This window comes from Balaenoptera ricei, chromosome 8 (assembly GCF_028023285.1).
Source record: "Balaenoptera ricei isolate mBalRic1 chromosome 8, mBalRic1.hap2, whole genome shotgun sequence".
In the NCBI taxonomy this organism is placed as follows: Eukaryota; Metazoa; Chordata; class Mammalia; order Artiodactyla; family Balaenopteridae; genus Balaenoptera; species Balaenoptera ricei.
Genome location: NC_082646.1, coordinates 74,340,461 through 74,355,276, shown reverse-complemented (window position 1 = coordinate 74,355,276; position 14,816 = coordinate 74,340,461). Strand labels below are relative to the sequence as shown.

General features: G+C 41.3%; 1 protein-coding gene across 3 annotated transcripts in view; it reads left to right on the top strand.

Moving 5' to 3' along the window:
- Positions 1 to 9,612: 9,612 nt before the first annotated feature.
- The window catches only part of PIK3C2A (phosphatidylinositol-4-phosphate 3-kinase catalytic subunit type 2 alpha), a 102,945-nt gene continuing 97,741 nt past the window's right edge, over positions 9,613 to 14,816 (top strand). For 2 of the 3 annotated variants that reach the window (XR_009504664.1, XM_059931202.1), the window contains exon 1: positions 9,613 to 9,711. The gene's annotated coding sequence lies outside the window, so the exon portion shown is untranslated. Of the gene's footprint in view, positions 9,722 to 14,816 lie in introns of all 3 variants that reach the window. The other variant, XM_059931203.1, reaches the window with a different exon arrangement.

The following is a 14,816-nucleotide window of genomic DNA, read 5'->3' as shown; positions in this document are numbered from 1 at the left end:
TAGTGTACCGAAGACGATAGACCTTTCCATCAGTCTGGGTCACTCAATACCCAAGCTCTTATTGGGCATATGTGTGAGAGAAATAACTTTATATTGCATTAAGCCACTGAGATATCAAAGTTTGTTGTTACAGCAGCTAGTGTACAGTCAATACAACATTTAAATCAAGTCAAGAATATGCTTCTACCTCTCTGTACCTCAGTTTCCTTAACCATAAAATGTAGATTTTAATAGCACTTACCTCATAAATTTGCTCTAAGAATTAAATATGTTAATGCATGTTAATGCTTCCAACAGTGCCTAGCACATAGTAAACATTCAATTCATGTTAACTATTATAGTTATTACAATAGTACAAATCTTCCTAGTAGAATTAAGTTCCCTATAACTCAAATTTCCTCTGACTATTCAGATTGTAGTAACAAGTGATGTCACATTCATGTTACTATCTGCACTGTACTGATCTGTGCCCCAATCACTGCAGGATTTCAGTACATTTCTTGGTCACCTTGGGTTGTCCCATACATGCTCTGAAATTATTCTCTGATCTCCATTTTGTTGTCTGCTAAGCCCTTTTGAAGTTACTGGGAAGTAGGGGGTGGCAGAATGAGGAAGGCTTGCCGTCACGGTGTACTGCCTCTCATTTGTCCCAAAGCTATAAACCCTCAAAGTGCCAAAATAGACTCCCATCCATTTGTATCTGTTTTTTCTCAAATTTGCTTTAATTTTTAAACTTTGTGTAATAATATACTGCGTTTCAGGAAATGTTAGAAACACATTTAAGGAATTATTCTCAGATATCACAGAACAAGTTTTAATTCATTTAATTTTCCATTGTCAATCAACAGGCTTATGGGAAGGGGCGAACAGTCCACACCACTGAATCCAGGAATTCTCAGTCAGGTGCCTGGGCCTCTTCTTAACCCACTTCTTGTCCATACAGTGGGTCACCACAGTTTACCCAGTTTACCTTGGCTCATAGGGATTTTTAACCTGAGGCCCACAGACCTCCCTAGCCAGCTGAAATAATCCCCAGGATATCCATGGACAGAACTCAGGAGGCCTGTGATCTTGGATGGGGAAAAAAAAATTACATTTTTTTTTTTTTTTTTTTTTTTTACTAAACTCTAATAGAAATTTAGCAATTCCTTCATTACTAATGTAGGCAACAAGTTATAGTAGTATTAGCTGTACCTGTGACTGTCACCAACAGATATACCAATAGATATTTCTATGTCACATTTTAGCAGTTAAAAATATTTTGAAATAGCATTTATGCTCACACTACTATGAAATTACGGTAGTCACTAGATCTGCCATTGTCCTCCCATTTGTCTTATTTTGTACATTAATAAGGATGTATATTACTATAGCAAATGCTGATTTAATATTCTGAGAACTATATTTTAATATAATTGGCTTCCAAATGTTTGTATGTAGAAACATTGTTCTGAGAAAGGAATCTATAGACTTTACCTGACTGCCAAAAGGGTCCATGGTACAAAAAAGAAAAACCTTTGGGTTATTGGGTTTGACATTAACTCCACACCCCCATGTATTTTTCCTTACTCACCCTCCTCTGTAGTCTTGACGAGGACTATATTGGTGACAAACACTCAGACACGTTGAAATGCCATCCCCTAGGACAGCATGGTAGGTGATTAAGAGCTTGGGCACTGGAGTCAACTTGTCCTGCTCCACCACTTATTAACTGTGTGACCCAGGGCAAGTTACTTAATCTCTCTGTGCTTCATGTCTGTAAAATGGGAATTATAATTTTTCCTTCCTCATAGGGTTATTGTGAAGAATAAATAAGTTAATCCATTAAGTCTCTTAGAGTCTAGCACATAGTAAGCTCTCAGAAAATGTTAGCTGCTCTTTCAAGTGCCTGTCACAGCTGTTTCTTTATGATATTTATAGGGAAGGGAGAGGAAGAGAGAAAAGAGTAGGCTAGACATTCCTCTTGTGAGTCATAGCCTACACATATTACTTTTATGATGCACAAAATTGACATCCTTTTTTAAAGCACGCATAGTTCTTCCTTGAAAAGTTTCCAATTTAATTTTGTATTTTATATAATAACTCCCAACTGAATCTTTTTTAATGCTTCCGTGGCAGTACAAATGCTCCCTGCCCTTGGTTTACAAAGCAGGGCTTACATTTAAATAATATTAGTCTTTCATAATTCATGCTCCTTTCTAAGCCCTTTAAGAGGTGAATCTTGGCTATGTCATTTTAACTGAAGGGGAGAAAATATTAAAAATAAATGGGGCTTCCCTGGTGGCGCAGTGGTTGAGAATCTGCCTACTAATGCGGGGGACGCGGGTTCGAGCCCTGGTCTGGGAAGATCCCACATGCCGCGGAGCAACTAGGCCCGTGAGCCACAACTACTGAGCCTGCGCATCTGGAGCCTGTGCTCCGCAACAAAAGAGGCCACGATAGTGAGAGGCCCGCGCACTGCGATGAAGAGTGGCCCCCGCTTGCCGCAACTAGAGAAAGCCCTCGCACAGAAACAAAGACCCAACACAGCCATAAATAAATAAAATTTAAAAAAAAATAAAATAAAATAAATGAAAGTAGATTCATTCATTCATTCATTTAACAATTCTTACGCTCCTGCTCTGTGCCAGGCACTGCTCTAAATGCTGAGGACTTAGTGATGAACAACACAAAGTCCACGCTGTCACTGAGCTTACTTTCTAGTGTGGACAATGAACTAAAAGTATCAGGAGGTGATCAATGCTTCACAGAGCATTAAAATAAAGTGATGTTATATACGTAAGGACCAGGTAGTTATTTTATATTGGGTAGTAAGGGAAGTTCTCCCCAAAGAGGTGACATTTAAGCAGAGATCTGAATAACAAAACAGAGCTAGCCAATAAGGAGACAACATTCCACGCAAAGGGAAGAGCTAGTGCAAATTCATTAGAGCAGGACTGAGCTTACCTGTTCTTATCTCCTTAGGAATGAAAAGAAGGCTGCTGTTGCTGGAACATAGTGTGCAAAGGGTGGAGCCATTCAGGAGAGGTAAACAGGGATGAGATATTGTGAGGTTTTGCAAGTAAAGGCAAGGTTCATTTTCAGTGCAATGGGAAGCTACTACAGAGTTTTAGTCAGAGGCGAGGTGATCTGATATACCATTTAAAAGCACTCCGAGATAGGGAAGGAGAGTTGAAAATAAATAAAATAAAGTCCACTTACTCATGGGTAATGAATTTAGTGGGGCAAGACTAGATATGGGAAGACTGGTTGGATGGTGGTTTAGACCAGGATTACAGCAGAGAGATGGCAAAGATGGTCAGTTTATGCGTTAGAGTATATTTTGGAGGTAAAGCCAGTAATACTTACTGATTGGGACATGAAGAAATGAGAGGAATCAAGGATAACTCCTGACCTTTTGGCCTATGTAACTGGGCTGATGGTGCCAATTATAGAGATGGATAAATCCTGGGGGAATGAGGGGATGAGGAAGTGGGAACAGATGTGAGATAATGAGTTGCAATTTCTCATTTAGTGCATCTTAATTTTGAGTTGCCTATCAAACATCCAAATGGAGATATCAAATATACAGTTACACAAGTTTTAAGTTCAGGGGAGAAGGCAGGGGCTGGAAATATAAGTTTAAGAATCATTGGCCTAGGAATGGTATTTAAAACCACGGGACTTGATGAGCTCACCTAGTTAGACAGTATAAACAAAGAAAAAAGAGTTGAAGACTAGGTCTTGGGGGCACTCCTAACTTTGGAGGTCTGATAAAGGGGAAGGAGCTGATAAGAAACTAAGAAGTAAGCAGGAAGATAGAAGGAAAACAAGATGAACCTGGCATCATGGAAGCTTTGAGAACAAAGTGCTTCCAGGAGGGAGTGATAACTAATGTCAGAAAATGCTGAGTGGTCCAGAAGGATGAGGACAGAGAATTGACCTGTCTTTGGCAAGATGTGGGTCAATAGTGACTTGATAGGAGATGTTTCAGTATGTGGAGGGGGATGAAAGTCCAGGGGGATGAGAAAGTAGAGTTGGCAAATATGAGACAGTTCTTTTGAGGCACCAACATCAGGCAGAAGCTGGAGGCGGTGTAAGATCAAGGGAGAGAGGGAAGTTATGTGTGTAAGGGGGTTAAATGAGGAGGGCTGGGTAGGGAAGTTGTGAGAAAGGAAAACATAGATCTAAACTTTGGTTTCTGCCCTCAGGGAGTTTACGATATTATCTGGGAGCAGTTGAGGATAGCAGTAGCAAAAAATTTAGGCTTTGGATTAAATAAAACAGTATCTGTAATGCTGAGCACGATGCCTAACAGTAAGAACTCAATAGATGGAAGTTATAATTACAAAACAATTTGAAAGCACTCTAAGGCAGTAATTAAGGACTAAACTGAGTAAGTAATTAAATGTTAGGATTTTAGAAAATGGAGAGATTACTGTCAGCCACAGCGACCATACTTCCCAGTTAAAACTCAGGACCCATCATATGACAGTGGGTTAAAAAAAATCTGTTAATATATTTATGTGGACAAATTTGCAAAGGTCTAAGATTTAAAAAAACTTTCAGCCACCTACTTAAATAATTGCCTATATTGGAGATATTTAAGTTCCATGTATCCCCAAATACCCTGAGCCATTTTGAGGCCTCTGTACCTGTGCTCTTGCTTTTCCCTCTGCCTGAAACACCATTCCCCACCTTTACATGACTAACTCCTACTCATTCTTCAGGGCTACTTCCTCTGGGAAGCCTCCCTTGCCCTGCCCTCCCCTCCAGCGGGGCTGGGAGCTCCTGTGTTGGGACCTTGTGCACAATTTTACCATAGCTTTTACTACACTGTGTTGACATTTTGTATTTGTGTAACTTTTGTGGTTTTTTCTGTTGTTTTGGGGTTTACTAGACTGCAGGCTTTCCAAGGGCAGTGTCAAGACTGTATTCACCGTTTTTTCCCTTGCACTCAGCCCAGCTTCTGGCCGATCTCAATCAATGTCTATTGAACCCAGCTGAATCTAATACTAGGACTATGCTGGAATATCCTGGACACAAGTCCTTGAATGACTGATAACTAGCTTAAAGACCCCACCGTAATCTTATAACAGGTTTATAACATGAGAACTACTCAGGACCCCATCCTTCCTCACTCCCTCTGAGTCTGCACAATTCCACATACTTCCTGAGCTGTTTTACAACACTTCCCAATAAACTTTTTAAAAAATCTTTTTTTTGATCATTCAGCTTCTAATCAAAATGTATTAGCATCCAGTGCAGTCTAACTATACTTCATGCCAAAATTATTAAGCTCTCATATTTTTCTCTTCTAAGTTGAAAGGAATACACACTCATGGTAACAAAGCCAATCTGTATAAAAGGAATATATAGTTAAAAGGAAAGCTCCATTCTGTTGCTGACTCCCAGCCTCCCGGGTCCTCTTTGTAGACACAGTCACTACTACCAACTTCTTTTGTATCCTTCCAGAGGTATCCTATGCTATTACAACACACTCCGTTGTTTTTCATTTTAATAAATTTATTTTACTTGTTTTTATTTTTGGCTGCATTTGGTCTTCGTTGCTGTGTGAGGCAAGTTGCGGCAAGTAGGGGCTACTCTTCGTTGTGGTGTGCGGGCTTCTCATTGCGGTGGCTTCTTGTGTTGCCGTGCACAGGCTCTAGGCGCGTGGGCTTCAGTAGTTGTGGCACAAGGGCTCAGTAGTTATGGCTCGCGGTCTCTAGAGCACAGGCTCAGTAGTTGTGGTGCATGGGCTTAGTTGTTCTGCGGCATGTGGGAATCTTCCCAGACCAGGGCTCGAACCTGTGTCCCCTGCACTGGCAGGCGGATTCTTAACCACTGTGCCACCAGGGAAGCCCTCATACACTCTGTTTTTTAAAACATAAATACTAGCATTCCACAGATTATTTGCAACCTGGCTTTTTCCTTTAACAGATAGCTTGACTGTAACCTCATGAGAAAAGCCTTGAGGCGAAAGTACCCACCTAAGCCATGCCTGGATTCCTGACCAAAGAAACTGTGAGATAGCAAATTTTTGTTGCTGTAAACCGTTAAGCTTTGGGATAATTTGATATGCACCAATAGATAACTAATATACCTTCATCCTCTCCTCCTCTTTGTCCTGAGCTTCCCAAGTTACTTAGAGATATCTCTAGTAATGCTTTTAGAACACTACGTCATACTTGTTTCTAAGTCTCTTTCCCCTACTTGACTATCTCCAAGGACAGGAATCCTGGCCCAGTTCGCTTTATATTTACTGTGTCTTACACAACGTTCAAGCTAGAACGTCATCACTTCCCTAGATTTTTGCAATAACCTCCAAACTGGGCTGCCCAAGACCTCTCTAGCCTCTCTCTGATCCATTCTCTACCCAGCTCTAAGAAATCTTTTTAAAATGCAACTTGGGTTATTTGAGAGCTTAAAATCCTTCTCCTCATTCTTAGGATAAAGACCTAAAATTTTAATACAGCCTCCCAGGCCTGGCATGGTCTGCCTGCCCCATCACCACATATAAAGCCACTTCCGCTTTGTTCCCAGCACAACAGCAACACTGGTTTTTCATTTCCTCAGCTGAACCATGCCCCTTCCTCCCTCACTGTCTTTGCTCACACTGTTCCCTCTGCCTGGGATGTTTTTCCCCTCCTCCTCACTCAATTTCTACTCATCCTTTAGATCTCAGCTCAATGTCATTTCCTCAGGGAATGCCTTTCTGCTTTCCATTCTAAATCAAAGAACCCTATAGTTTTCTTTCATACCACTTATCACAATTGAGATTAAGTGATTGTTTAATTAGGTGTTTAATATTTGTCTCCCCTGGTGGACTTTAAGCTCTGTTAGGGAGGGGACACCTTGTCTTGTTCACTACTGTATCCCCAGCACAGACCATAATGCCTGACATATTGAAAATAAGGGCTCAATACTTTTTTTTTCCTTTTATTTTTTGCTAAATGAAACACAGGACAAACATTTCCTATTCCTTCTTCAAATCTTTTCATCATCTACACATTTAACCTTCTGAGTGTCATTCCTCTATGACAGTGTTATCTACCTTAGGTAATGACTTCTGAGAGGTAGAGATCACAGCTTTTAAGTTGTATCATGTAGGACCCAGCAGAGTTCTCCTACTGAGGTGGGGATACAGCTTTGGGAAAGGAAAGACAATGGGTTTACTTATTAACGGCCTTTTGTAGCTACTTTATTGCTCTTAATATCTCTTTGGCCTGTTGGGGGCAGTGTGAAGTTAAAAGAGCATGATGCATGCAGTCCCACCCAGCTTTGGATCCCAGCTACAGTACTTAGTAGCTGTGTGACTCTGGGCAAATTACTAATGTTCTCCGTTCCTCAAATTCCTCAGCTATAAAATGAGGATATCATAATGGTACCGTTTTATGAGGTTGTTGGAGGGATTCTTGTAAATTCCTCTCCATGACTTGTAAAGCACTAAGAACAAGGACTGGCCTTAGCAAATGCTCAATAAATGTCAGCTACTATTTTTACCTGTGGTAAAACAAGGTTGCCCATTTCTCATTTGGTACTGGAAGAAGTTTGGGAATATTTGTGGTGCTGTGAAGTTCCCTGTGGGAGGTTAGGATTGGAACACTTAAAAGTATAATGCCTCCTCCTCAATTCTTTTCTCTACCTTTAAATCTTAATATTGAAGCCAGTGGGAGAAGGGAAAGAGGAGAAACAGCTGCCAGCTATGTTCTATTTGGTTCCAAATGACAGCAGCACCAGTTTGCACTTTCTCCTAGAAGTTTGTGTTTCTATTGTTCACACGTGCATCTTCATATGCCTATTGCCAGAGAGATGAGATAAGCTAAGCAAGAGCTACCATTTCAGATTCTTGACACCTGGTAGTTTGTGAATGCTGCTTTTTTGGAATCCAGAGAACCGTCAAGCTCCCTTTCTTCCTCTTCTTATTGGGACCCTTCCGATTGATCAGAGCCTATGAAGTATTGGCCATTCAAGAGCCATAATAAAACAGTAATAAAATAATGAAGTCTGAACTGTAACAAGGAACTCACTCAAGCAAGGGCCCTCTGCTGCTGGGACCCAGAGAAAATATTTCTTCTAAGAAAAATGTAAGAAGGATACAAAAAAGTCAAACAGATAATCTTCCCTCAAGACACAGTGTTCTCTCAAGTCCCCGTCCTTCTTTTCTGAAGGAAGGCACACTCAATTCTGGGGCAGAAGCTAGGAAACCAGCCCGAGACAATTGGTTTTCCCCTCCCCTTTTAATCTCCTGAAAGAGCTGCCAATTCTAGAAATTCCTCCTTTGATCAGAAGATAAAGCAGAACAATGCTGTAGCACTAAGCGGATTCCTAAGGGACATTCTTCGAGGGTGTGTAAAGCCTGCCTGGAAGTGTGTGTACATGGGGGGAGGAGGGGAGTTGGTGGAAAACTAGGAGTAGGAAGGGTGGGTGGAACAAGAGTTGGTAGCCACAGCCACAAGGAATAATCATATAGTTGCTTCTAGACTTCATAGAGTAGCAACTCCAGCCAGTCTCATTTCCTGGGAGGCATAGGCATGTTTATTACAGTGATTAGAGGGCTTCATCCACTTCACATCCTCCCTCCAAAAAAAAGAAGAAAGAAAAATCGGATTTATATTCCACTATTTGTTGGAGGTGAGTGTTTACTTCTCTTACAGCTTTCTCACAATTTTTTTTTTTTTTTTTTGGTCGGAGAATTGCAGCCCATACTAGTCTATCACATTAGACTGGGAACCTCTGGAAGGAGCTGTTCTCTTACTGCTTAAGGGACAAAAATACTATGGATTAGAGTTAGAACTGAGTTTGAATCATGCCCCCAGCTTCACCATCTGTAAATGGGTTTAATTTTCCTATCTGCTTAACATGGTCATGTAATTTTTTTAATCTAACATTTTAGGGCTAAATACTTTACAAGCATAATCTCATTCAATTCTCATGCGGAAGGTATTATTATGGAGATTGTATGTGAAGATATTTTGTAATGCAGAAAAGAGCCGTCTGGCTGTGTTATTATTGGGCCATCTTCCTCACCTGGCTGTTGTGAGGATTAGATGAGACACTGATGTGAAAGCACTTTAAACGATCCACGTGATGGGCGGACTACTAATTACACACCCCGCAGCACCTGATGCACTGTGAGGACTCGGTAAACGCTGGTTGGAGTGAACGATTTTATATCTTGCCTGTTCCTTTCAGTCCTCCAATCACAAACTAATCTCCTCGGGCCTGGGGCCAAAACCACGAATCTGGGAGCTGCAGCCAGGATGCAGGCGAGTGCACAGTCCCAGGAGAGGGCACGGGAACAATAGAATAGTTCCGAGGTTGGGGGCGGGGGGGGGGGGGGACTTCGGACTCCGGGCCTGAAAGGTGGCCGACTGGGGTCCCCGGAGACCCCCTCCCCTGGTCTGGGGCTGCACAGAGAGACGTCCTAAACCCGCAGGGCACTCCTCCCGGGGAGCCAGAGTCACCCCCCACTCCCCCAGCTAGAGCCTCACGCGACGCGCCCAAGCCCCGCCCACTCCTCAGGTAGGCCGTCCACACCAGCCAATCCGCAAGAAGTTTGGGCACGGAAGGCGGTGCTTAACCGGCCGGAAGTGACGTATCTGCTTGGCTGGCCGCAGAGTCCGCCGATGCTTTCGGCAGCGGCTGAGGCGGCTGAGTGGAAAATGGCTCGGACCGTGGCGGCTGTGGAGGCTTGGGTTGCGGTGGAGGCAGAGGCTCAGGCAGCGTGAGGTGAGGAGCGGTAGGTGCGGCGGGGGCCGGAACCTGGGACCCTGCTCTGCAAAGGCGGCGAAGGGCCCCGGAGGTCTTGGGAGGGTCTCTTGCCGCGGCCCCCAGTCCCCCGGGTGCCCGCTTCTGACCCTCCATCCCGTACTCTCGGCGCTGACCTAATCGACTCACCTCCCTCCGGGCCTTGCTTCCATCCAGGCCGTTGCCAGCTGCCCCTCCGAAGGTGCCTGCGTCCCACCAGGACCCTCTCGTCGGGGGCGGAGGTGGGGGGGAGCCTGGGGGTTAGTTTTGTCCCAAGGGGGGAGGAGAAGCCACCCCCTGGTTCTCGGGACCTGGCCGGAGCCGCGATGGCCGGTCCTACCCTCTGGTCGAATTGTTGGATTCTGGCGACTGTGTGTGCTGCACTTCTCAGCTGTGACCCGCATCCCCCCACCCCCGCTGCTTTTCGCCTCCTTGTCCCATCTCCGGCTTTGGGGGCGAAAGATCCTTTTTCTCCAACCCCACCCCCACCCCGGTTGCTTTTTTTTTTTTTTTTGCCGCGAATTCACTTGCTTCGGGGAAGACAGTATTATTTCAGTGTGTATTTAGCGCATCATCTTTCTGGGAGGGCGGTCAGATTAAAAATATTTGCTTAACTCTTACTGAATGACGGAGGAACAATAAATAATTGAAGGGAAAAAAGCGCATGCTTATTTATCCTCACTAAATGGTTTGGCTTTAAGAACGAGATTCTCCAGCTGTGGAATTTTTTCTGGGGGGAGCAGGGATTGAGGAGGGAAGTGAGGAAGGAGAAAAGTAAGTGAGGAATAAAGTCTGGAGATAAAGAACGTGGAAGAGAGAACCTGTGGTAGTTCTTTCCCTATATTAGCCTGATGGAAGTTCATGTTGTAGTTATATTTTTATTTTGAACAGTGGGTGTTGAATTGGGTGTAAGGAAGGAGGCCTTTCTCTGTGAACAAGATTACTTGTTAAAGAGGTACCCTAAAATCTTTCCAGGTGGGTATCAGGCAGAAAAGTTCTGTTGGGAAAATTGTGTAACATACTGGAGCAGCAAAACTACAGGTTAGAAGAGATGCAGAAAAAAGAAAGCTATTCTTAGAAGAGTGGTGAAGACGTAGTATAAAAAGAGGGACGGCTGTAGGGGGCTCCAGGAACACTGATTCCAGGAGAGACTTTGTACCTTTGCCTCCTTGGCTTGTGGTTAGGTTTCCACATAAGACACCTCTCAGCAACTCTGCCAGGGCTGGGGCTGATGCTCTTATTCATAGTAGCAAATTAGACCGAAGTGCCTTGGTTGAGGTCTGTACCGTCGAAGATAACTGCTTGTTGAATATTACCGCAGTCTTTGAGTACTGAAAAGCATTTCGACTGAATTACTTAACTCAAACCTAATTCAAGAGTGATTTTACATAGGTACAAAGCACATATAGAGCTGCTTCAAGTAATTTTGCCTAAATTAATAGATTCTAAAACAATTTTTTCTTATGAAAATCTCTGTTGTGATTTGTGTTTTGTATGCAATGTTGCTTGCAGTTTTTCTTGGCAAGCAATATTGTGTTTACGTCCATAGGTTTCACAACTTTTTCTGTTTCATGAAATATAAAAGTTGGCATGCTTGCATTTAGGAATTCTAGAAACTATAACTTTATATAATTAGTTGTATGTTAAGCATATGATTCTTTGTTTTTCTCTTCTGCTGTAAATGGTTCTAAAATTTTCAATTAATTGGAGATTGCTGCATCAGTTTCCATGTCCAGGAATCCTTCTTTAATCTAGCCCAATGTTTTTGCACTTAGTAAGCACATTCAATAAATGAACTTATACCTAACCAAGAGTACTGAATTTCCCAAGAGTTCAGAGTTCTTATCAGAGCCTCAGACCAAACTTTTCAGAGCAGCAGGGTGAAGCACTTTTTTTTAATGCTTTGTAACTTGTGTTTCTTTGATAATATAAATTATCCATTTTTATTGTATTTGCCATATTCCAAAAATAATTTAAGACAGGTAAATGATAAAGGTGAATGTTTTAGTGCAGTTCATTCACACAGTACATGATGTGATTTGTTAGTTGTACCTGAGTAAGGCTAAGAATTGACTGTATGGAAGATCTTGTTTTCAGAGGGCCTATAGGGGTGTCTGGGACAGCAGTGGTTCTAGTAATAGAAAAATGAATGAGAAAAAAAAATGAATGAATGCTTGTCCCCAGTAAGTTCTCTAGTCCATCTGGGGGAGACAAACACAAATTGTAACAGTGTGGTTATAAGGGCATGTAAGGGTTGTGGATCCAAAACACTAAAAAGGATGTGATCACCTGTGCTGAGAGATGGAGAGGGAATGAGTGCATCTCATGAGGACAGAGATGCTCAAATTGAGTCTCAAAGGGTGAATTCCTTTTATTAATGAGGGCAGGATAGAGGTTATCAGCTTCCAGACCCTGCTGTGATACTACCAAGCTGTTTAATACCTCTGGTATCTTGTTTTTTTCATTTGAGAGTTGGACTACATCTAAATCAGTGATGTCCAGTAGAAATATTAAATGAGAGCCACGTATGTAAGATGTTGTACATTTTCTTGGTAAATCTTGAAATCTGGTGAACATTTTACACTTACAACATATCTTACTTTGGACTAGCTACTTGTCAAGCACTCAATAGGTGTTTGTGGTTAGTACATACCATATTGGACAATGCAGATCTAGCATATGAAAATTCTGCTTTTCTGTCTTGGATTCCTGGTTGAAAAGGAAAAGCAACTCCTATGAGAAATGTATAAATATAGTAATTTATAATTTCTAGTCATTTTGATAGTAGTCATACATGATGTTCTTTTGATTGGAATTATAGTCATACTTGAAAATGATGTTGCTGTAGGAGATCTTTCAGGTTGTTCATAGGGTTTTGGTTGGGACTAGAAGAAACTTTGTTTTCCCTGTGTCTGGTGCAGTCACATTTTGAAATATCTTTGTGTTTTTATATATACTTTGTATCTCTCCTTGTCTCTGCAGTCTGTTATTTATAACATGTGATGGATTCAAAATACAGTGAGATAGTGCACATGGACATTTTAAGCAGTTAAAAATGGAGATTTGTACAATTTTAAACTACATTTTGGATCTCTTAAAATTTTTAATTCAGCTATTTGGGTACAAAAGTGAATGGGTTTTTAAACACTCTTGATTTTAGTAGATTAGAAGGCAGTTATTATTGGTTTAGCAGCATATTTATCTTTTAACCTTGAGAATAAATTAAGATACTATAAAATGAACATCCCTACTGTTACACATATGGCTTTCTGTTAGTCTTATAGTACAAAAGTTACATTATTGATAAATAAATGATGTACAGTGCTGATTCACTTAATTTGTTGTGCATTGAGTTTGGTTTTAAAAAAAAAACCAGAGGCTTATTTAGTCATGATAACTATGACTAACAATGATAAAGTGGGCTTCCCTGGTCACAGTGGTTAAGAATCCACCTGGCAATGCAGGGGACATGGGTTCAAGCCCTGGTCCAGGAAGATCCCACATGCTGTGGAGCAGCTAAGCCCATAAACCACAACTACTGAGCCTGTGCTCTAGAGCCCGTGAGCCACAACTACTGAAGCCACAACTACTGAAGCCCACATACCTAGAGCCTGTGCTCTGCAACAAGAGAAGCCACCGCAATGAGAAGCCCGCGCACCACAACCAAGAGTAGCCCCCGCTCGCCGCAACTAGAGAAAGCCTGCGCACAGCAACAAAGACCCAATGCAGCCAAAAATAAATAAATAAAATAAAATTAAAAAATTTTTAAAAATGATAAATTATATCCTTACATTTGTATTGATTGATTATTATAGAGTAAGTAATGCTCCCCTCACCCCCAAACCTTATTCTCTGAAATAAATGGGGAAGGTATTTTTCTCATTTTCTTGAAGAGGAAAATGAGACCCAGTGAAGTTGTGACTTGTTTAGGATAATACATTAGAGGTATTGCTTGAATTTACAGTGTCTTACAATGCTAAGCCTAGAGTTCTTTTCATTGCATCTCTTCTATGGTACTTCAGTGTTTAGATACATAGCACTTAACAGATTTTGGAGTGTGTATTAATGGGTACTTCCTGCCTTTAAGGAATTTGTATTCCAACTTGGAGAGACCAACTACAATACATATAGCAGAAAGTAGTTTAGTTATTAAAAAATTATTAATGGGAAAGAAAAAATGTAAGGGATAGTATAGTTACATTTAAAATAGATGAGCGTTAACTAGGCAAGATGTTTGATTTTTGAGTAGAGGGTTTAGATCTTAAACTGTTACTGTAGGAAGAAGGTGATGAAGTGTCAAGGACAGAATTATTTCAGTGTACAGGGAACAACTTGGGGAAAAACTTAGATAAGAGAAAAAGTATAGCTTTAAGGAAGGATTTGCAAAGCTTATTTAAAAAGATAAAGGCAAGACAGAGGTGAAGTAGGAAATGAGAATAAATAGACATCTGCAATATAAATTTAGAGGCCAGTGGTCAGAACTTTTATATTATTTGGATGATTCAGGAAATCTTAGCATGTGCTGTGAACTTGTTGCGGCTTGAGTAGTGTGGAAGACGTGGCTAAGAGTACGGAAAGAGAGGTTGTTGACTATAATAAGCAGTAGAGTAATGTGAGTTCCTGTTGTGAAATGAGTAGGGATTTGATAAGAATTTTACTATGAGAAAAGAATAGGCAGTGTTCATAAAGGAAAATTGGTTAAAAAATTTGCAATATGGGTAATTCTAATTGAAACAGGTCATTTTTTAAAAGAGTATTTTCCTATAAAAACTGAAATTGGCAGTTTACTTTCAGAAAGTACTAGTAGAAGCAGGAAGACGTTAAGTATTGTTAAAGTTCTACTGTGGAATGAGAGGAAAAAGCAAAGGCAGTCCTTCTAGATAAAGGGGTGGGGAATATGAGAGGAGACAATAGAAGGAAATCAAAGGTAAGAGGTACTTACCTTCTGGTGAGGTGGGAAAAGAACATGGATGTTGATGGGAGAGATACATGCACTTAAATACCTGCCTAATTAGGGAACAGGAAAACACTTTTTCAAATGTGTTATTTGCAGTTTTGGAAATTATGCAAAGCAGGTATCCCCCACC